Below are 25,767 nucleotides of genomic sequence, written 5' to 3'. Positions count from 1 at the left end.
TCATAATGAGGGTGGCCGTATAAACAACTTTAACACTGTTACAAATATGTGCCACACTGTGAACCCACACCAAACAAGAATGACAAACACATTTCGGGAGAACATCTGCACCGTAACACATCATAAACACAATAGAACAAATGCCCAGAAACCCTTGCAGCACTAACTCTTCCAGGACGCTACAATATACACCCCCCGCTACCCCCTAAAAACCACATCAACCCCACCCACCTCAACCTCCTCATGCTCTCTCAAGGAGAGCATGTCCCAAATTCCAGGCTGCTGTTTTGAGGCATGTTAAAAAAAAATAACGCACTTTGTGACTCCAATAATAAATATGGCAGTGCCATGTTGGCACTTTTTTACATAACTTGAGTTGATTTATTTTGGAAAACTTTGTTACATTGTTTAATGCATCCAGCGGGGCATCACAACAAAATTAGGCATAATAATGTGTTCATTCAAGAATGTATATATCGGTGTTGGTTGATATCGGAATCGGTAATTAAGAGTTGGACATTATCAGAATATCGGTTATCGGCAAAAAAAAGCCATTATCGGACATCTGTAGAACATATACAATGTTGGTGTTGTTTACTTGAGTCATATCGCCATCATACCTCGTACCTCATGTGTGACCGCCACCTACTGGTCACATTTATCATTACACCATGTACCCAATAGAATTGCTTCGAGGTCGGTTAACAAAACCAGAATTATTCCGTGCATTAGGCGCACCGAGTTTTGCAGGGGGCGCTGGTGCTTATCTCAGCTACAATCGGGCGGAAGGCGAGGTACACCCTGAACAAGTCGCCACATCATCGCAGGGCCACAATTCAAAAATCTTTTATAAATGTATTTAGTGAATAATTGTTGCGGCGCACGCGCAGTCTGCGTTTCCCTCTTCTGCCGATCCACCCGGAGGATCCGCTGGGAGTGGACACGCCCCCGCTCATGCTGAGCGCAGCACGCCCATGCAGCGACAAGCCTGCACTCAATTACCAATCTGCTCACCTGGTACTGATGAGGGTAAGCTCGATAAAGGACCAGTGGACCCAAGGATTGGCGCGGGAACTTAGTTCTCAAATCGGATACTGTAAGGCTTATTATGCTCTCTCTCTTTCTGCGCTTTTCCCTCGTGTCTGACATCCTTGTTTGTTCTCCCGTGTTTCCGCAGTGTTTCCCTTCCGTTGCCCTGGATTTGGACTGCCTCCCTCGTTTCCCGACTTCTCGCTCGCCCCTGGACTCTGACATCTTGGACTCCTTTTGCCTTGCCCTCTTTGGTTTTTGTCTGCTTCCTCATTCAATATTTACAGTAACACATAACAGCTAATCTACACACATAGTCACACACATACACTCTTGGATTTTGTCACACACCATTCTATAGTTTATTAGTATTGTTTTATATATATATATGTATATATATATATACACCGTGATGACGGACTAGCAGTGTGCCGCGCCTCGCCAAGGAGCAGCGAAAACACCAAGAAGCGCATATGCCAAATCTTCAAAGAAAACGGCCTACGGATCACGATTGAAGCCAACAAGCAAACCGTCAACTTCTTCGACGTCACTTTCAACCTGAGAAACAACAGCTACCGACCATTCACGAAACCCAACACAACACTCCAATACGTGCACCATGACAGCAACCACCCACCCACCACCACAAAAAGAATACCTACCGGAATTAATAAAAGGCTATCGATGCTGTCATCTAGCAAAGCTGAATTCAACCAAGCAACCCCCCCGTACCAGAAAGCGCTTGATGAAAGCGGATACAACGTCACCCTCACCTAGGAACCCAATCCAGGAAACCAACCAAAAAAGAGCAGAAAACGAAACAACATCATCTGGTACAATCCGCCATTCAGCAAAAACGTCTCAACCAACATCGGCCACAAGTTCCCCACTCTGATCGACAAACACTTCCCCAAAGGCAACACGCTAAGAAAAATATTCAACAAGAACAACATTAAATTGAGCTACAGCTGTATGAATAACATACAACAAATCATTTCAAACCACAACAAAGCAATTGCAAAAGGACTGCCCACCCCCAGACTAAACGACTCTGAAACCAATAAGGAATGTAACTGTCGCAAGAAACCTGATTGCCCTCTCAACAGAGGGTGCTTACAGACATCAGTCGTTTACCAAGCAAAGGTAACACGCAAGGACATTAACACATCCGACACGTAAGTAGGATTAACCGAAGGAGCGTTCAAAACAAGATGGAATAATTACAACGCCTCCTTTAGAAACCAGACTTTGCGGAATTCTACAGAACTCAGCAAACACATTTGGAACCTCAAAGACAATAATGTTGAATATTCAATAACATGGCAAATTATTGCATCCACCACACCTTACAACAGTGGTAATAAAAGATGCAACCTATGCTTAAAAGAGAAACTGTTTATTATATATCATCCAGATCTATCATCCCTCAACAAGCGCAGTGAAATCATTTCAACATGCCGCCACAGACGGAAACACCTCCTAGGTAACTTATGAGCCAATCACCACGCCCCTACGCCTGCCTGTACCCACCCACTCTGTGCCCTATATAAACCATTGTATGTGAATGCTTCCATTAAAATCTCCTGATGATTGAGGGAACCCCTCATGAAACAGTTCTGTTGAGACGAAGTAGTCTTGTGATTTTTCCCACACCTACATACATATATATATATATATAATAAATCTTTGTACATTAAAAATTTTCCCCTGGTGTCAGTCTGCCGTCATCTCCCTTTGGTTAAACCATAACAATAATACTTCAATAAAATGTGTGAAAATAAATGCAACAATGCAATATTGAGTGTTGACAGCTAGATTTTTTGTGGACATGTTCCATAAATATTGATGTTAAAGATTTATTTTTTGTTTGAAGAAATGTTTAGAAGTAAGTTGATGAATCCAGATGGATCTCTTTTACAATCCCCAAAGAGGGCACTTTAAGTTGATGATTACTTCTATGTGGAGAAATCTGCATTTATAAATGAATCACTTGTCAACAAGTTTTTAGTTATTTTTACATCTTTTTTTCCAAATAGTTCAAAGAAGACCACTACAAATGAGCAATATTTTGCACTGTTATACAATTTAATAAATGAGAAACTGATGACATAGTGCTGTATTTTACTTCTTTATCTCTTTTTTTCAACCAAAAATGCTTTGCTCTGATTAGGGGGTACTTGAATTAAAAACATGTCCACAGGGGGTACATCACTGAAAAAAGGTTGAGAACCACTGCTGTAGACCACAAGAAAGTGATTTAAATTTATGTTAAAATCATCATAGGTCCCTTTTAAAGAAAAAGACCAAAAACGACACTTCCTAAGTGGCACCAAAGCGAAAAGACTGTGGAAACATAATCACACTTTTACAAAGTGAGCTCTTCCTCCCCTGGTGTGACTTGACTGGTTGGCAGCTTCCACCTGGATGGGATGCCAAGGAGGGGAGAGAACGCAAGGTTGTGGTGTGAACAAGACACGAGAACGTGTTATTCTTTTCTACAAGACATGAGCGTCTAGGGGCAGTTTGTGTTATGCCTCTGGCTTGACTGAGTGGATCGTAGCCATCAGAAGGCTGATCTCACGTCAGCTCTATCAGTGCCAGGCGAGTAAACGCAGACACAGGAAGCCTTCTGAGATCTGGCAGCAACAGAAAGAAGAAAGAACAACGATGATGACCAAGATGAGATATTTTATAGCAGGGGTGTCAAACGTCCGGCCCGAGGGCCGCATCAGGGATAGTAATAAGGTTAGGTATAACCTAAGCTGCAATTTTTTTAATGAGAGAAACTGCTGTGATAAATGTGTCCATAGCAATTCAAGTGTAACCCACATCACACTGTTTAAAGATGACGTGTCAGCTCTCTGGATTGGCTGAGGATACTCCAATCAGCGTCGACTGTGGCTGGCAACATACTAATGCTGTAGCAACGCACAATTCCTTTTTTTTAATAGTCAATTACCAACCGATAAAAATTTTGAAACAGTAAAATGCAAATGAAAAAGTCAACATGACCAACGTCTTTGTAGTTACAATTCCGTGAAGCGCTCGCAGTTTGTTTGACGGCACGATGCGCACCATGAACTCTATTGTAAAAATGTGTGTTTCCGTGTTTGATCTATTTTATTTTATAATTAAATCTACCATGTTCAAACTGGTCAAGTTTGTAGTTATCCATCCATCTGTCCATTTCTACCACTTGTCCCTTTCGGGGTCTCGGAGGGTCGCCGGAGCCTCAACTGCACACGGGCGGTAGGAGGGGAACACCCTGGACAAGTCGCCACCTCATCACAGGGCCAACATAGATAGACAGACAACATTCACACTCACATTCACACACTAGGGACCATTTAGGGTTGCCAATCAACCTATAGTTTGTATTTATGTTAAATGGTAAAATGGTTGTCCTTTTATAGCGCTTTTCTACCCCTTTTTAGGGAGCCTAAAGCGTTTTGACAGTATTTTCACATTCACACACTGATGGCAGGAGCTGCCATGCAAGGCGCTCACCAGGACCCATCAGGAGCAAGGGTGAAGTGTCTTGCTCAAGGACACAACGGATGTGAGTAGGATGGTAGAAGGTGGGGATTGAACCAGTAGCCCTCAGATTGCTGGCACAGACACTACCAACTACGCCACGCCGCCCCCTTTAATTTGGCTATTATGGTGTCATTTCAATCATTGTTTTGATTATATTATAATTGTAATACTTGAATGATGGTAAATGAATGTGTTGTGGCAGTTGTGGATGTCACCAATGTGGCGGTTTGAGGAAACCCTGGGTTGCTTTTCCGAACATGTCTTTAATGAACCGCCAACATGATAATGCAGAAGAAAGAGTGCTTAAAGTTTAATGGCTATGTAAAAACACTGAGACTTAGTCTAAGTTCAATGTTTTTTTTTCCCTCAGTTTTCCACTAACTTGAAGTGTTTTGCCAAGAGTATCGTTCGTCATGTGTACATTTTCTGAATATGCTTGTTCTATTTTTGGCCAATTTTGAAGTTGTCTTCATCATGCCATGATTTTACCAGTGCGGCCCTTGTGGGAACAGATTTTCCTCCTTGCGGCCCCTGGTATTAAATGTGTTTGACAGCCCTGCTTTTAGCACCTGGGGAGAGACTTTTCATTACTTTGGCCACTCCAAAAAAAACCTAGAAAAGCAGATAGAAGTGGCTTCCACATCAAGAGAAGAAGGAATGTTTGTCCTTCACTAAGCTCCTACTGGTCAGAAGAGCGTCGGAGAGACTGCTATCTACGCTGAGCAGCTTGTCATAAACCTGGCTTTGACCTCACTACCTGCTCAGCACCAACATTCATGCAGGAAATAAGGTGAAGGCAAGATAAGGCTGAGGAATTCTTAGGTTGAGCACAAAACCAGCGGCCTGCTTCCTCCTGATAAAGAGGAAGCGACAGCCGCCCGGCGGTGAGGTGCTCCACCACCTCTTGGTTCATATCCTGACACGCAAGAAGGGGTCTCATGCCTTAGGTCAGGGGTGTCCAAACTTTTTCCACAGTGGGCCAAACACTGAAAAATCAAAGCGAACGGGGGCCATTTTGATATTTTTTAATTTAAAAACCAATACAATAAATGTATAAAAAAAGTCTACATTTAGGCCTCCACTCAGCCAAAGGGTTTTGGTCAAAAATATATAAAAATTATCATTATTTAATATTATTATTATTATTATTTAAGGTTTAAATCTCTTGATCAACATTAGGTCTACCTGTTAAAAAAACGTTTTAAACATTTAAGTTGTATGCCCTTTTTGTCAAAGAAGAACCCAGGTTTTTTATGGGAAAAATTTCACCTAATGTGCAATATTTCCCCCCAATTCAATTTTAAAGTGGAATCTTTGATATGGTAAAATAATCGGAGCCTTAAAAAGGTCAATAACTCATAACAACATTGACAGTTTTTCAGCAATGACACATACAAAAAAAAATCCCACTAAAATTATTGGGGATCCAAAAGGGTTAAAAAAGTGTTAAAAAATAAATTATATATTTTTTTTAAGGTTATTTTTAGCACAATAATCTCGAGATCAGCTTCAGATCTATCCTTTAAATTATAAGTTTGATTGTTGTTCATGTTTTTTTGTTTGTTCGTTTTAGGCCCTTCTTTAAAAAAAAAAAACTCATAACATAAAAAAATCATAACAACATTGACAGTTTTTCAGCAATGACACATACAAAAAAAATCCCACTAAAATTATTGGGGATCCAAAAGGGTTAAAAAAGTGTTAAAAAATAAATTATATATTTTTTTAAGGTTATTTTTAGCACAATAATCTCGAGATCAGCTTCAGATCTATCCTTTAAATTATAAGTTTGATTGTTGTTCATGTTTTTTTGTTTGTTCGTTTTAGGCCCTTCTTTAAAAAAAAAAAAAACAGCTCGGTTTTTATATGGCAAACACAAAATATGCAACATTTTCCCCAAAGAATATCTCAAAGTGGAATATTTAATGTGACATAATGGGAGCCTTGAATAGGTCAATAATTCATAATGATGTTGATTTTGATTCATTATTATTTTTTAAAGAAACAGCCTGCATGGCAGCTTTGTGTTATTAGACTAAACATTGCAACAATTTATTGTTGCATTTCACCTGTTTTCTCTTTTATACCACATTTGTTTTTTGTTTTTTTATCATATTTTTAGAATGTGTTGTGGGGCCGTTAAAAAATGACCTGTGGGCCGCAAATGGCCCCCGGGCCGCGCTTTGGACACCCCTGCCTTAGTTCTATCAATTTCCATGTATTAAGTTGCTTCCAGTCATACAATATTTTCTAAACTAGTTAATACTTTAACAATATGGCACATTAGTAGATACAGACCATATTGAATTTGCAATTTCAAACATTGAAAAGTAAGGCATGCAAACTTCACACGGACTACAGTTACACAAAGTGGACCAAATTTGACTTTTTTTTTAAACCCATTTTTCCCAGCTGATTGTTTGGATTCCAAGTGTAATGTGAACTTTGTCAGGCTCCAGTATAAACACGCACATTGTTATGAAGTGAAGGGCCAGAAGCCAAGGTGCAAGACAGAATTTCGACTGCTGCACAAAATAAAGATTTACAACAAAGGAATGGTAGAAGTACAACAAAAAATGAGCACCAGGCTAGTCCACTAAAAGTAACAAAAAACAAAGCAAAATGCTTGATAAGGTAGTCGAAAAGTAACAACAAACAATGTGGCAAAAAGGTAAGGACAATGTAGACACATAACAAAAAGAAGACAATCAAAAAATGGTACCTACAAAAGAATAAGAATGAACAACAAAACTTGCCCAACCAAAAAAGGAGCCAGGAGAAACTTATACAGCTGTAGCCATCTATCGTAGTTCCCACTCCCTCCACTCTGTTGCAAGTTCTGTTGATTCTATGTAACTTGTTTATGTGTGCTATGGCTATATATATATATATATATATATATATATATATATATATATATATATATATATATATATATATATATATATATATATATATATATCCACACGGACATATTAAGTAGCGCACCGCATGTTGTGTAAACAATTCACACAGAGGAACAACACACGGCATGCTAGCAGCGGCCGGGCTAGCATAGACTGACCATACCTCCTCTTTTCACCGGACATGTCCTCTTTTGCGGGGCTGTCCGGGTGGAGTTTCTTAAATGCCTCAAATGTCCGGCATTTTAAGTTAGGGTTGCGTGTATTTTCAATGTACGTTCAGGGTTAAGAAGGGGTTAAAGACAAAACAAATTGTGCATGCAGCAGCATTGGTGAGGGAGGGGCAGAAACAGAGAGAGCGTGAGAGTTATGATAAACACGCATGGTTCGCCAGGCTCTGCTTTTTATCCGATTTTATTTTTTATTATCAATAACAGGGGTGTCAAGAGTGTTCCCCGGAAGCCATTTGCGGCCCACAGCTAATGTTTTAAAGGCCCACGGCACATGCTAAAAATACTATTTAAATAAACAATAACATAAACAAAAGTGAAATAAAAAAGCTTAAAGGCTAAATGTAATTTAGAAAAAGTTGCACCGTTGACTAATAAAACACAGCTGTTTTTTTTTCTTTCAAACTGTCATTGCTCAAAACATAATATTGAATCAAAATCAATGTTATTATGAATTATTGACCTATCCAAGGTTCCCATTACTTCACATTAAATATTTCACTTAGAAAAATATTTTGGGTGGAAGATTTTGCAAATTTGGTAAATAAATGACCAAAAATTAATATTTTGTTGTTTTCTTACTGTACCGAAAATGAACCGAACCGTGACCTCTGAACCGAGGTACGTACCGAACCGAAATTTTTGTGTACCGTTACACTCCTAATATATATATATATATATATATATATATATATATATATATATATATATATATATATATATATCATTAAGATATATTAGAACCACACGAGACAAAAAATGAGCTCATATATACATTATACATATACATTATATATATATATACATACATATATACACATTTATATATACACATATATACATATACATAGATATACAGAGACATACATACATACATACATATATATATATATACATATATATATATATATACACATATATATATACATATATACACACACACACACACATATATATACATGTGCGTGTGAAGAAACCTATAATATTTGGTTGTGTTCTACGCTCCGTATTCTGAATGGCAATATACGATATATATCTCAATATTTTTTCTGTAAAGTAAAAACAAAACAGTCCTAGTTACCTGAGATACTAAGTATGTCATTATTTTGACTTAGTAAATATTGACGTACTAAGACAAAATAATGACATACTTAGTATGTCAGATTTGGTAAACAGGGCCACAGATGCCTCATCCCCCAGCGAAGACTATGTGATGTGGTAACTACTAATACATCCATTGTAAGCGCTCGCTTATAATACAATGACATGACAACTACAAAAACCTGTACAGCAGAAGAGCGCAACCAGAACAATCAAAAACAAAACACAAATAATCCTCATAATGACCATTTGCATAATCGTGCATAGTAAATAGTGCACCTGCGAAAGTAGGCACACCTGAACAATCTGTCATTAAAATGCTGCCTTTACAAAGACGTCACTTCTCAGTTTTAATACAGAATCTTGCACATGGACTCATGTCGACTGACAAAAAAAAAAAAAAAAAAATACAGGTAGCAAGTAAAAATTATCTTGTGAATGCATTTAAATCGACATGTGTACCAACACTTTTTGACATGCAAGCACCTTCCTAGGGTTTTCTATAGAGAAGCTGGGCTATATTTCTGTAACAGCACCCAGCAACAGACTGTGGGCCATTAACTGGACAATACAAAACCGCATGCAAAAATATCGTGTCAATCTTCATGGCTGATGGAAATTCTACCTTTCAAGGAGGATTTTTTTTCTGCCAACCGAGAAGCAAATTTCATTTGCTCATGTCTGCGGACAACAGAGATGCTGAAGCCATTACTGTCTGAGGGCACAGCCTGATGCACATTAAATGAAGGGTCCTCCAGCCATTGAGAAAAGCAATTTTCTCCTTGAGCAATGAGATAGTCCATTTAGGTCCGGGATCTCTGCGGACAACTGTCCAATGCAGTAGAGCAGACCTTCGCAAATTAAGGCCCGGGGGCCGTTAAACTTTTCAATCTGGCCCGCTGGACATTCTCAAATAATTTTTTTAGATCTTTAAGATGGAAAGTGTAGCTGCTATTATGATGTGCACTCATGTTTTATAATGACCGTACTGTAAGTACTGAACTACACAAAGTATTTCAATGGTTGGAATCTGCACTTTTGCATGATATGCTAGTTATTATGGTAATCTCATTAATTACTATGGTCACCTAATTAGTTACTATGGTCACCTAATTAGTTACTATGGTCATCTAATTAGTTACTATGGTCACCTAATTAGTTACTATGGTCACCTAATTAGTTACTATGGTCATCTAAGTCACAGCAACTCGGACGAGGCACCAAGCAGTGTGGGTGGGGAGCGTTTCCGCAGAGTGTTTCCCGAGCAGCCAGCCTGAAATGTGGGTGTCAGGGACAGACGTGGAAGGAGATTTTTACAACAAAGCTTAGTGATGTATCAGATATGTCAGATTGTAGGTGGGGTTTTTTTTACGCTTCACGTTCATACTTTACTGTGTTTGTTGCGTTTCGCTTGATTATAAAATTTGTCGATGGATATATATTAGGGGTGTAACGGTACGTGTATTTGTATTGAACCGTTTCAATACGAGGGTTTCGGTCTGGTTCGGAGGTGTATCGAACAAGTTTTTAAACTAAAGTCTTAACAAGCTGCTCTGCTTTCTGCCTCTGTTTCAGCACCCAGCATTGTCCCACCCACACAACCATCTGATTGGTTACATACAAAGCCAATCAGCAGTGCGTATTCAGAGTGATGTAACAGCCAATTAGCAGTGCGTATTCAGAGCGCATGTTGTCAATGCTTCAGCATCGAGCAGATATGTGTTTCGCATGTGAGCAGCGGACAGCTATTCTCCCCAAATTATAAAAAACACCTCCCAGTCACAACTACTACTAACATCACTATGAGCCCGTTGACCTTCTGAAAACTTAAACTGCAGCTCAGTTCGCTCGCAGTTCTGGCTTGAGGTGAAGGCTAATTGGCTTTTAGCGTAACGTTAGCTCATTTTGCTGTGTGTGTGTGTGTGTGTGTGCGTGTGTGTGTGTTAGGGGCAGCAAAGCCCTGTGTGTTTGTTATTTCACTTGAACTCCATGGTGTTCAGGGATGAATAGTCTCTCCTATTGCTATTGTACTATTTTTCAGCTATAGTTACATGAATCATTAGTAATATAGCAGCCTAATTGTGACTGGCAGGGTCCCTGCTATCACATGTTGACAAAAATATAACATTTACATAATACAAGTCAACTACAGGCTTCCCAAATGCTGTAATAAATTAAGCATGATGAGTTGACTTGAAACTGTTTAATGTTGCACTTTTTATATGTAGAAGAAAGGTTTTGTCATTTTATTTATTCAAAGCAACAACTTGAGGCAGTTTAATGTGGATGAATAAATGGGTTGTACTTGTATAGCGCTTTTCTACCTTCAAGGTACTCAAAGCGATTTGACACTACTTCCACATTCACACACACATTCACACACTGATGGAGGGAGCTGCCAACCAGCACCCATCAGGAGCAAGGGTGAAGTGTCTTGCTCAGGACACAACGGATGTGACGAGGTTGGTACTAGGTGGGATTTGAACCAGGGCCCCTCGGGTTGCGCACGGCCACTCTCCCACTGCGCCACGCCGTCCCATGTGGGCAGAATTATTATAGTGTTCCCAATGTTAAAAGGATAAAGCCATCGTTTCCAAATTTGGTAAATATATAACCAAAAAATGTATATTTTGTTGTTTTCTTACTGAACCGAAAATGAACCGAACCGTGACCTCTAAACCGAGGTACGTACCGAACCGAAATTTTTTGTGTACCGTTACACCCCTAATATATATATATATATATATATATATATGTATATATATATATATATATATATATATATACTGCGATGAGGTGGCGACTTGTCCAGGATGTAAACCGCCTTCCACCAGATTGTAGCTGAGATAGGCACCAGCGCCCCCTGCGACCCCAAAGGGAATAAGCGGTAGAAAATGGATGGATATATATATATATATATATATTTACATACATACATATAGATACATACACATAGATACATACATACATATACATATATATATATATATATATATATATATATATATATAAACACACATATGTATATATGAAGAAGAATGTTTGAATGTAGACACATAGAATCATCATACTGCTGTGATTATATGCATCAAGTGTTCATTTAAAGCCAAGGAAAAATATCATAATATATATCGCATATTGTAATATGGCATAAAAATATCGCGATAGTAATAAAAGCTAATATCGCCCAGCCCTACTGTGTGTATATATATATATATATGTATATATATATATATATATATATATATATATATATATATATATATATATATATGTGTGTGTGTATATATATATATATGGGTATATATATGTATATATATATATATATACATATAAATATACATACGTATACATATATATACACACACACACGTATATATAAATGTGTATGTGTGTATATATATATATATATGGGTATATATATGTATGTATGTATATATATACATATAAATATACATACGTATACATATATATACACACACACACAGTATATTATATATATAATATATATATATATATATATATATATATATACTGTATATATGATATATATACATATATATATATATATGGATAGATAGATAGATAGATAGATAGCTACCAGCCCCCAGACACATTTATTTCTATATATTTAGCCCCCCGAGTAAAAATGATTGCCCAGGCCTGCAGTAGAGAGAAGGTGCAGTGTGATACTGATGGGAACCTAACCAGATGTGAACAGGTGTGCTGGATGAGGGTGCACACAAAGAATGGGGACAAATGGGAGAAAATGAAAAAAATAGAAGAAGGCTGAAGGATGTAAAATCAGATAAGTTGCCAAGACTCTGCACCTTCATTAGCAAGCAAATCAGCCAAAATGACAAAGTAGAATCAGAGTGAAAGTAAGAAAAAAGACACACATTTTAGGCAATCAGGCATGTGGAGCCCCAGATTGATTAATCCCAGGCCTCTTTTTGCACGTGAGATGTGCTGCACTGACACTCTCAGCAGGCTGAAAACGACAGCGACACATTTTCTCCGTGGCGTTGGCAGCGGCGCAATGAAGGCATGCACAAACGTCTCCCCGCCATAGATTTGTTTTCACCGCCAGTGACTTTCCTCACTTGTGCTGCCAATGTGTGAGGGGGAGCAACACAATATCACACACAGTTCATTAAAATGACTGTTGCAGTCTTGCCTGTCCATCTGTGGGCGGGAGAAATAGCAAACAAGGAGGCCACGTCTGCACAAACACAGGTGTGACTACAAAACTCATGGATTATGGACAATCTGCATTTGCATACTGAACAGGGCAATGCTTGTTTTATCCATTTTGTCATTACAACATATTTTATATTGCTTGTTGCATGTCAAATCATAAATAAACAATCACTCCATACTCCATACACTAACTCTAGCCCACAGCTGTCAAACCCAAGGCCCGCCACATCATTTCATCTGGCCAGCAAACACCTGGATATTATCCATCCATTTTCTACCGCTTGTCCCTTACAAGGTGGCGGAGGGGGGCCGGAGCCTATCTCAGCTGCATTCGGGCGGAAGGCGTTGTACACCCTGGACAAGTCATCCCCTCATCGCAGGGCCAACACAGCATATTACTGTAAGTTCCATCCATCCATTTTCTACCACGACCCCACATCCCAAAATCGGAGGCCTCGAAGTTGGCAAGTATGGTTTTCAAAAACAAGAATTTTTTATTTTTTTAAATTAGGGTTATTTTATTTGAACTAAGCAAAATTATCTGGCAATAGAACAAGAAAATACGGCTTGTCAAGACTTTCCAAAATAAGTAAAATTAGCTAACCTCAATGAACCCAAAAATACCTTCAAATACGTATATTCTCACTAATAACAAGTGCACTTTTCTTGGTAGGAAAAAAAGAGACATTTTTGCTCAATATGTTGAAAAATATTCTTAAATTAAGTAAATGCTAGTGCCATTATCTTGACATCTTGCATCAAGATTTTTTTTTTTTTTTCATGGTTGAAGTAAGAAATGATTACTTTACAAAGTAGTTTTACAGTTGGGGTGAGTTTTTCCTTGTCCTTATGTGGGCCATACCGAGGATGTCGTTGTGGTTTGTGCAGCCCTTTGAGACACTTGTGATTTAGGGCTATATAAATAAATATTGATTGATTGACTTGTCTCTTTTTGGGGGGAAGTGGGGGGGTGCTGGAGCCTATCTCAGCTTTGAAAAAAACAACAATTTTTTGGTGGGAAAATTCTGGCACATGGTCAAAATTGCACCACCTCTTCCTCAATTTCAGCCAGGAAAAACCCTTTCTAAAGACATACTTTAACCCATAAATATTCCTAATTGTGTAACAAAGGGTGAGTCTTAGCTCTGGGCAATTGGCCTTTTATTAATGTCTCAATATTTTTAGGCCATGTCACAAAATGAACACTTGATGCATATAATGACAGCAGTATGATGATTCTATGTGTCTACATTCAAACATTCTTCTTCATACTGCATTCATATATGCTACTTTTAAACTTTCATGCAGAGAGGCACAAACATTCATGTCATTTCCAAAACAGAAAGTGCAATATTGTCAGAGACATTTTAAAACAAGCTATGAGTGCACTTTTGTGCATGATGTCACTAAGATGACATATCAAAACAACACTCAATTAAAGTGCACTTTTTGTACAGAACGCCACTACAATAGTTTAAAACAAATAAAGTGCATTTTTGTGCATGATGTCACACAAGATATTTCAATAAGTGTCAAATAAAAATGAGCTGCATAATAGGAAATCAAATAGTGTATGTCCTTCACTATGTGGTAGGTTCCTGCGGACGTTATCTCCTGTTTTAAACTATTTTTTTCATACGGTGTTGATCTGGAAATGTTTTCCTCTGCATTTTGTTGGTGTGTCACCAAACGGAGATGTTGACATGCGGATTAAGCACTCTTCATTCTCTAGCAGGTGACTTTTCAAAAGATGCTACATATTAGCAGTAAAAAAATTACCAAAACTGTTTTTATTAAACAGTTATTAAGCAGTGGCACAAACATTCATGTCATTTCCATCAAAGTGCACTTTTTGTACAGAACACCACTACAATAGTTTAAAACAAATAAAGTGCACTTTTGTGCATGATGTCACACAAGATATTTCAATAAGTGTCAAATAAAAATGATCTGCATAATAGGAAATCAAATAGTTTATGTCCTTCACTATGTGGTAGGTTCCTGCAGACGTTATCTCCTTCTGTTGTTGACTATTTTTTTCATACGGTGTTGATGTGGAAATGGTTGCTTGGGCATTTTGTTGGTGTGGCACCGAACGGAGAATTTCAACCACTCTTCATTCTCTAGCGGGTGACTTTTCAAGTCATGCTACAAATTAGGAGTGGTGCTACTTTTTTTCACGTTTTTGCCGCATACTTGTTCGACATCTTCCCGCTTGAAGCCAAACCACCGCCAGACGATGGAACTTGTGCTGTTTTTCTTGGGAATTAATTATTCCTCAATTTGTTACCAGATTTGCACCTTATTTCTCTCGTATTACCACTCGCACCGCACCGCTAGCATCACAGCTAACGTTACCATTCCGCTACCTTTCAGCGCCGCGAGGGCGTTTGACGTCTCACGCGCGACAGTATGTGACGTAAGTAAGAAGGTGCGCATGTTTCATGTTTCTGTGAGAAGGAGAGACAAGATAGAGTGAAGTGAAGTGAATTATATTTATATAGCGCGTTTCTCTAGTGATCAAAGCGCTTTACATAGTGAAACCCAAGCAGTGTGGGTGGCACTGGGAGCAGGTGGGTAAAGTGTCTTGCCCAAGGACACAACGGCAGTGACTAGGATGGCGGAAGCGGGAATCGAACCTGCAACCCTCAAGTTGCTGACACGGCCGCTCTACCAACCGAGCTATACCGCCCGAGTGAGGAACGCATGTGTCGTAATGCCCGCAGCTTAAAGCAACTGTGTGAGAATGTATACTCCAATATCACAATATATTCATTTTCTGTATCGCACAGAGACAAACCCACGATACATGGAGTATATTCCATGTATCGCCCAGCCCTACTTTAACATACCTCAGCAGCCAAATTACGAGCCTTTGTAACTTATTTGCTTGCTTACTACTAAAAGTGAGGTTTTATGTTTGTTCGCTGCATTATTTAATGCCAACATTGTACTCTGATTGCAATAAAAAATGTTAATTTATTAGATCATAACATTTTTTGTTATAATAAAGCCAATAATGCCATTTTTGCGGTCCCCTTTATTTGGCAAGTATCAAAAAATATACATTTTGGTATCTGTACCGCTACTAAAACATTGGTATCCTGACAACCCTGAATGGCAAAAGTACCGTACCTTGACTATCGGCATTCTTTGGGTTTGGGCAGCACCAGTCATGTGAATCAAGTTGATCGCAGAAAAGCTTCAGGCGCAGACTTTTCATCCGTGCTGGCAGCTGCTCAACCAGCATCAATACGACGGTTTTGTTTCATTTTTCTTATCCTGACCGGGCAAATGTTCCAGTGAACAAACACGCCACTGTGCTGCAGAATGTAAGCTTTGCAAAAGAGGGTCTGGTCTGCCTGTGTTCTCTGAAGAAACTGGCTCCAGCGCAGAGATAGCAACTATGACAGGAACCAGTTGGTTGGATCCGTTGTGATGTGACAGGGACTTGCACTTTAGGCAATCTATGCACACACACACACACACACACACACACACACACACACACACACATGTTCCCACAGGTTTGTGTTAATGGTTCCCAAGGTACCACTTTCCTCCAATGAAATCTGATCATATTTCCAGCTGTTACTATAACTTCAATATTTCCTCCACAGTGGGAACTGTTTACTGTGATTCTGCACCATCTTTCCAACCCCAAACACGAAGTTAAGGTCTGTGAATGTACATGTAAGACTCGAAACAGAGTGGGCTCTGAATGACCACCCACGCCGGCCATTATCAGCTCATATGCGTTCTAAAAAAGCATGACAGGTGATGGGAACAAATTAAGCCATCTGTGGGCGACTTTGCTTTACCTTAGGCAGCTACAAGTATAACTTCTCGGTAGCGCTATTACATTACATACTATTAAGCATACTATTATTAAATTGATCACATAAACACATACCGCCTCTGGCTGGCACTGTATTAATCTTAGTCCCCCGGCTGACAAGCAACTAGCAGCTAATTCTGTGTCTCCAAATACAATGTGATTTGATTTGATTTAGATTTATTGCTATTGTAAGTGTTTGGAATAGAATAGAAAGAGAATGGAAAGTACTTTATTGATCCCTGATCATTATGATGGGGTGCTGAGGTAAGGTGGGAAACCATATTTCTTCTGTTTTATTGACATTGATTTCCAGATAACTGGCTGTGCATGACTCTGCGAAATGCTTGACTTTGTTAGGATAGTCCAGGATGGGCTAGAACTACTCCTCTAAGCTAATAATAATCACCTCGATTACTGCAAATATACTACAATTTCTTAGTACCTAAAATATCATCATCAAGTAAGGCTATCACTGGAGGTTGAGGTTCAACATATTACATATAAAAGAGGAAAACAAGAAACGTGTTTAAATATTGGTAAACTGTCCATAGAACTCACTATATATACACAATATACATGTACATACTTCTCCCCTGACTATTACCGTATTTTCCGGACCATAACAAAAAGATAGATAAAAAGAAGACGCTTATCGACTACGGTGTCGCCGCGGACTAGAAAGGCGGACGAACGCAAATTTTCAGGACTTATGCAGATCCCAAATACAGATTAGCAGATACCAGAAGGTAAGAAAAGTTGTTTTGGCATAATATTGCGAAACAAAACGCCAGATAATATGTCTTACCTTATACACACAGCATAATAATACACGTATGTTGAAGCACAGTACAATCCATCAAGTGGTGCGGCGTCATAGCTTACCAAAGTCCTACTAAAACATTTTCATAGATTTTTGAGCCCCGTGTGTAATGTTGTATATTTTCAATGGAACATATAAAATGTTGGTGTTGTTTACTTGAGTCATATTGCAGTCTACACCAGTGGGTCTCAACCTTTTTTCAGTGATGTACCCCCTGTGAACATGTTTTTAATTATCAGAGCAAAGCATTTTTGGTTGAAAAAAGAGATAAAGAAGTAAAATACAGCACTATGTCATCAGTTTCTGATTTATTAAATTGTATAACAGTGCAAAATATTGCTCATTTGTCGTGGTCTTTCTTGGACTATTTGGGGAAAAACGATATAAAAATAACTCAAAACTTGTTGAAGAATAAACAAGTGATTCAATTCTAAATGCAGATTTCTCCACATAGAAGTAATCATCAACTTAAAGTGCCCTCTTTGGGGATTGTAATAGAGATCCATCTGGATTCATCAACTTACTTCTAAACATTTCTTCACAAAAAAAGAAATCTTTAACATCAATATTTATGGAACATGTCCACAAAAAGTCTAGCTGTCAACACTGAATATTGCATTGTTGCATTTATTTTCACACTTTATGAACTTACATTCATATTTTGTTGAAGTATTATGCAAGAAATATATTTATAAAGGAGTTTCGAATTGTTGCCATTTTTTTAGAATATTTTAAAAAAATCCTCACGTACCCCTTGGCATACCTTCAAGTACCCCCAAGGGTACGCGTACCCCCATTTGAGAACCACTGTTCTACACAATAACTCTTATGTGTGACTGCCATCTACTGGTCACACTTATCATTACACCATGTACCAAATAAGATAGCTTCAAGGTCAGAATCAGAATCCATCCATCCATCCATCCATTTTCTACCGCTTGTCCTTCAGAATCAGAATAGTTTTTTTGCTATTGTTTGAGAACAGGTTAACAAACTAGGAATCGTGCAACATGAAACACACATAACAAAGAATAGGTCATAAAAATAAGCTGTGACTGAGCTATCAGAGGTCGGTAAGCACAACCAAAAACATTCCGTACATTAGGCGCACTGGGTTATAAGGCACACTGTCGAATTTTGAGAAAATGAAAGGGTTTTAAAAGCGTCTTATTGTCCGGAAAAAACTAGGAATGTTTCTTGGTACAATCGTGCGACATGAAACACATAACACAGAATAGTTCATAAAAATGAGCTGCAAGTTACTGAGCTATCAGAGGTCGGTAAGCACAACCAAAATGATTCCGTACATTAGGCGCACTGGGCTATAGGGCCCACAGTCGAATTTTGAGAAAATGAAAGGATTTTAAATGCGTCTTATAGCCCGAAAAATACGGTAGTCTTATTTCGTATATTCTGGAAAACCAGGGTCCTCTATAGTAGAGGACGCTGGTTGGATTTTTGCAATAATTACAGGAATGCTCTGCTGATTTTAAGGACCCTCTGCAAAAATGTGAGACTCTCAGAAGTTGTTTGAACTAAACTCGCGGACCATCAGTTGAATAACCCAAACGACGAAAAAGAGAGGACGTAAAATGGAACCTTTAGAACCACTAATGCTATAACTGAAGAAGCCGAGCTAATGACTACTGACTGCATCTGAAGTAAACAAGCTACAGCAACACCTCAATTACATAAATCACATTTCGAAAAACAACCAACAAAAAAGGAGAGGACTTCAAGGGGTGCAATGAGGAACGCCTTAGTGATGTAAATCAGAAGTCCACACAAACATGCAGACTTTAAAAACTCTTATTTTGTTAGCCACTTTCTCCTCAAAGGCAGACTTGCGCTGGCCAGGGTCAAGCCTTTTAAAATTGCTTTGTGTGTGTGTGTGTGTGTGTGTGTGTGTGTGTGTGTGTGTGTGTGTGTGTGTGTGTGTGTGTGTGTGTGTGTGTGTGTGTGTGTGTGTGTGTGTGTGTGTGTGTGTGTGTGTGTGTGTGTGTGGACACACGGCCTAAATGGAGACTTCTGGCTTGTCCTCATCAGATGACGTGCTACAATGCTACAATGGTAAACAACAATGTAGGGTTGTACTACACCGGTATTAGTATAGTACCGCGATACTAATGAATCATATTCTGTACTATACCCCCACTGAAAAGTACCCGTTGTCGTCACATTGCTGGTTTACAAGCAAAGGAGCATGTTCGGCAGCGCACAATCACAGAGCACTTACAAGCAGACACAGTGTGTATACAGGAAAGGGAGAACGGACACATTTTGGCCCAAAAACTGACAATAAAAAGTAAAGTTATAACACTGAAACACCCTCAGGAAGAGGTGCTTTAAGACATGGTTAGCCAGCTAGCAGCTAGAGTCTAGCCCCAGTTAGCAGTGTTCTAGATACTTCTAATTCACTAATCCTCGCCTCCATGGCGACAAATGAAGTACATTTCCTACATGTATCATTATCACTGCAGGACAAGGAATAGCTAAACATGCTTCACTACACAACGTAGCCCGTCCGCATCAAAATGTAAACAAAAGCCATCCACTGTAGTGATACCCAGTACAGTAGCGTATCTAGTCAATACTGCTATGATTACGTCAATATTTTTTGGCATCACATCGTCTTTCGTTTTTAAAAAATGTATATTATGTTTATAAACTCAGGAAATATGTCCCCGGACACATGAGGACTTTGAATATGAGCAATGTATGATCCTGTAACTACTTGGTATCGGATCAATACCTTAATTGGTGGTATCATCCAAAACTAATGTAAAGTATCAAAGAAGAGAAGAATAAGTGATTATTACATTTTAACAGAAGTGTAGATAGAACATGTTAAAACAGAAAACACCGCGACACCTACCCTTTACATCAGTATTTCTAACCATATTACTATTGGTTTATTAGGTATTATATTTCATTGTATGATCCTGTAACTACATGGTATCGGATCCATACCTAAATGTGTGGTATCATCCAAAACTAATGTCAAGTATCAAAGAAGAGAAGAATAAGTGATTATTACATTTTAACAGAAGTGTAGATAGAACATGTTTAGAGAGAAAGTAAGCAGATATCAACAGTAAAGGAACAAGTAAATTAATAATAATTTTTTACAGCTTGTCCCTCATAATTTTGACAAAATAATAGAATGGAAAATAACACAATATTTTACTGCATATGTCAGCAGACTAATTAGGAGCCCTTGTTTGTTTACTTGCTACTAAAGGACAAGTTGTCTAGTATGTTGGCTATTTTATTTAGGACAAACTTACAATAATAAACATATGTTTAATGTACTGTAAGATTTTTTTTTTGTTAAAATAAAGTCAATAATGCAATATTTTGTGGTCGCCTTTATTGAGAAATGTACCAAAAAGCATTGAAATAATTTTGGTACCGCAGCCTTTGTTTGTTTACTTACTACTAAAAGACAAGTTGTCTTGTATGTTCACTATTTTATTTAAGGACAAACTTGCAATAATAAACATATGTTGATGTACTGTAAGATCCATCCATCCATCAATTTTCTACCGCTTATTCCATTTTCGGGGTCGCGAAGGGTGCTGGCGCCTATCTCAGCTACAATCGGGCGGAAGGTGGAGTACAGCCTGGACAAGTCGCCACCTCATCACAGGGCCAACACAGACAGACAGACAACATTCACACACTAGGGACTATTTAGTGTTGCCAATCAACCTATCCCCAGGTGCATGTCTTTGGAGGTGGGAGGGGCCTATCCCCAGGTGCATCTCTTTGGAGGTGGGAGGAAGCCGGAATACCCACGCAGTCACGGGGAGAACATGCAAACTCCACACAGAAAGATCCCGAGCCTGGGATTGAACCCAGGACTGCAGGACCTTTGTATTGTGAGGCAGACACACTAACCCCTCTGCCACCGTGAAGCCTGTACTATAAGATGTTTTTTTTAAATAAAGCCAAAAATGACATTTTTTGTGGTGCCCTTTATTTAGAAATGTACCAAAAAGTATTGAAATTATTTTGGTACCGTACCAGAGCCTTTGTTTGTTTACTAACTACTAAAAGACAAGTTGTCTTGGATGTTCACTATTTTATTTAAGGACAAACTTGCAATAAGAAACATATGTTTAATGTACCTTCAGATTTTTTGTTAAAATAAAGCCAATAATGACATTTTTTGTGGTCCCCTTTATTGAGAAAAGTATCACAATAAATTTGTTTTGGTACCGGGACAATTTTGACTCGCTGGCTTTAAACCTTGCAAAGCTTGCAGTTGAGTTCAAATTTCGCAGGACTTATGTGGATCCAAAATACACAAAAACTGCTACCAACAGGTCAGAAAAGTTAGTGTAGCAAAATAATCAATATTAAATATCTAGCCATCTTTAAAACCCCTTTTAATGAATACATTTTTGTCATTTTGGCTCTTCGCAGAACTGTGTGTTGAATGTCCTCAAAACACTTGAGAATTCCTTTCTTTAAAGTTTGTCGCAATCACTTATTCTTATTTGATTGACATACTGTACGTACGCCCCTGAAGGATGGAAAGTGGCAGTCATGTCATGCCCTGCAGCTAAAGGTAGAACATCACCATCATGTATGAGGTGACCCTGAAGATGTCAGCTGACAGGTTCAGTCATGCTGGAGCCCGTGGGAATCATGCCAGCTTTACACACACACACACACACACACACACACACACACACTCACACACACACACACATCAAAGTGGGGATGTAGTACTGAGGGGGTACCTATAGCTTTTATAAAATTTAAATTTTTTTCTGCCAAAAATTGCCAAAAGGATGTCCAAAAATACAAAATATTTTGTTCCACCTCGATGGCGGCAAACCTTACTTCGAACATTTCCACTTAAAACAGACCTCATAATGTCAGCAAAGCTCACCTTTAAGCATTCACACACAACATCCGACAACTAGGGTGAGATGATAGAAGAAAAGTAAAAATAGAGTAAATAATTTTGTGGCAGCATCGGAGAAAGTTATGTACAAACATCCAGAAGCCGGCGGCATTTCTGGATGTTGTTGATAAATGGCTTTCGCTTTGCATAGTTGAGGTATTTTCCTGTAGCAGTTCCTTTGAGGGATATTTCCCGCATCTACTTTGTTTTGGCAATAAAGAATATTTCAGTTGTTTTTATCCTTCTTTGTGTGGACATTGTTGATTGTTATGTCATGTTGGGATGTACATTGTGGACGCCGTCTTTGCTCCACAGTAAGTCTTTGCTGTCGTCCAGCATTCTGTTTTTGTTTACTTTGTAGCCAGTTCAGTTTTAGTTTTGTTCTGCATAGCCTTCCCTAAGCTTTAATGCCTTTTCTTAGGGGCACTCACCTTTTGTTTATTTTTGGTTTAAGCATTAGACGCTTTTTTACCTGCACACTGGTTTGCTGCTAGCGGGGTGTTTAAAATAGTCAGGAAGTGTCATGAACACAAAGGATTATGGGTATTTGTTGTGCTGCGTTTATGTTGTGTTACTGTGAGGATGTTCTCCCGAAATGTGTTTGTCGTTCTTAATTGGTGTGGCTTCACAGCGTGGCGCATATTACTGAGAGTGTTAAAATTGTTTATAGCACAACCATTAGTGTACTCTGTGTCACCCAGTATGCCTTGCAGTCGTATGTGTGTTGCCGCGGAAGCTACACAAATCATGATGCTGGACTGACAAGCAGATCGTACATGTTGAAGAAGGCGACAAAGCCAATGGCTTCATAGCACGCCCTAATACTTATTATGTAGGTGAGTACCGGCAGTCATTCAGGAGAATAATAGCGTCTCTTATTGTCTTCTTCGCTTTATGACACGTGTCTTAGATGGCACTTTGAATGGCAAAGGATACCGATCACAGAACCATGCATATCAAATATTTCCGGATGGTTCAACCGCCACCCGCCCGAATCTAATTAAAATCTATTTTTTTGTCATGTCAACTGCCCGACCCGCGCATCTCTAATACACACACACATACATACATACATAGACACACACACACATACATACATACATACACACACATACATACATACATACATACACACATACATACATACATACATACATACACACACACATACATACATACATACATAGACACACACCTACATACATACACACACACACACACACACACATACATACATACATACATACATACATACATACATACGTACATACATACATACAGACGTACATACATACACACCTACACACACACACACATACATACATACATACATACATACATACATACATACATAAACACCTACATATATACATACATAAACACCTACATACAGACACACATACATACGTACATACATACATACATACATACATACATACACACCTACATACATACATACATACATACATACATACATACATACATACATACATACATACATACATACATACACACCTACATACATACACACATACATACATACATAAACACCTACATACATACATACACACCTACATACATACACACATACATACATACATACATACATACATAAACACCCACATACATACATACATACATACGTACATACATACATACATACATACACACCTACATACATACATACATACATACATACATACATACATACATACATACATACATAAACACCTACATACATACATACATACATACGTACGTACATACATACATAGACACCTACATACATACATACATACATACATACATAAACACCTACATACATACATAAAAACCTACATACATACATACATACAGTACAGGACAATGGCCATCGCTGCTGTCAGCATTCCCATCAGATTACTTACTAATACTATTGATTACATGTAGTTTCTGGACATGTGTTTTGTCCAGAATGGTAACAATGAGGACCCCAGAGTGCATTTGATTTGAAGGTTAAATTAACCGAAGAGAAAAATGTGATTACAATCAATCAATCAATGTTTACTTATATAGCCCTAAATCACTAGTGTCTCAAAGGGCTGCACAAACCAAAACACAAACAACTACCACATCCTCGGTAGGAAAACTCACACCCAGTGGGACGTCGGTGACAATGATGACTATGAGAACCTTGGAGAGGACGAAAGCAATGGATGTCGAGCGGGTCTAACATGATACTGTGAAAGTTCAATCCACAATGGATCCAACACAGTCGATTTGCGGGTGAAAGAGTAAACAGACAAAGACAACATTGTCGTAAAAGCACCGACCACAACAAACATGCATCTTACAGGTTTCACTGCCCAAGTTGTCACTTTACGGCAACACAAAAGTCCCAGTTTCTTACCTCGGAGCCGAAAGCTTTGAAGTTTGCCGCTCTTGGTCAGCAGCTCGTCTGTGGAGTTACGGCGGTGGTGGACGCGGGGTTTAACAACGTACACCTTTAAAAATCCAGGCTTGGAGACGGGAGGAGTGGAATGTTTAGTGCGGAGTAGACTCAGTAGAGCGTGTGTGTGTGTTTGTGTCGTCAGTAGACTGAGGATCTCACAGCAGCCCCGAGCTGCTCCCGGGGGCGGGGCTTCCACATCAGGGTACCGCCCCCCATCGGAGGACCGGACACTTCATTAGGTACACCTGCAGTGACACCCAGAGAAGTATGCATTAAACTGCGGTGTCAGCAACTTGCGGCTTTTTAGTGCCATGGAGGATTAATAAAAAATAAAATGGAAAAAGATGGGGGTGAAATATTTTTTTTGTTCCAGTATACATTTTGGTTAAGGACAAACATGGCACAAACCTTCCCGATTTTTAGAAAGCCCACCGTTTAATATGTTTGTGTGTATGCTTTATTGATTGTTTAATTGCAACTTTATTAGTAGATTGCACAGTACAGTACATATTCAGTACAATTGACCACTAAATGGTAACACCCCAATAAGTTTTTCAACTTGTTTAAGTCGGGGTCCACGTTAATCAATTCATAGTGGATGAGGCTGAACATCGTTTTGTCGAACAAATTTAATCCCTTCTTGAACTCACCGTAGTGTGGACTGTGACGCACATACTTGCCAAACTTCTTTCAAAAGGCCCGCTGGGGATGTGTGTGTGTATGTATATATATATATATATATATACCAGATGAGGTATATATA

General features: G+C 38.7%; 1 protein-coding gene across 2 annotated transcripts in view; it reads right to left on the bottom strand.

Moving 5' to 3' along the window:
* Nucleotides 1–25,200, bottom strand: part of LOC133563543 (tetraspanin-18B-like) — a 132,797-nt gene extending 107,597 nt beyond the window's left edge. Inside the window, exon 1 of one of the 2 annotated variants that reach the window (XM_061917712.1) lies at nt 24,963–25,200. The gene's annotated coding sequence lies outside the window, so the exon portion shown is untranslated. Of the gene's footprint in view, nt 1–16,135; nt 16,367–24,962 lie in introns of those variants that run through there. The other variant, XM_061917713.1, reaches the window with a different exon arrangement.
* Between the last annotated feature and the right edge of the window lie 567 nt (nt 25,201–25,767).

This window comes from Nerophis ophidion, linkage group LG12 (genome assembly GCF_033978795.1).
Source record: "Nerophis ophidion isolate RoL-2023_Sa linkage group LG12, RoL_Noph_v1.0, whole genome shotgun sequence".
Lineage (NCBI taxonomy): Eukaryota > Metazoa > Chordata > Actinopteri > Syngnathiformes > Syngnathidae > Nerophis > Nerophis ophidion.
This window is presented reverse-complemented; position numbering and strand designations above follow the sequence as displayed.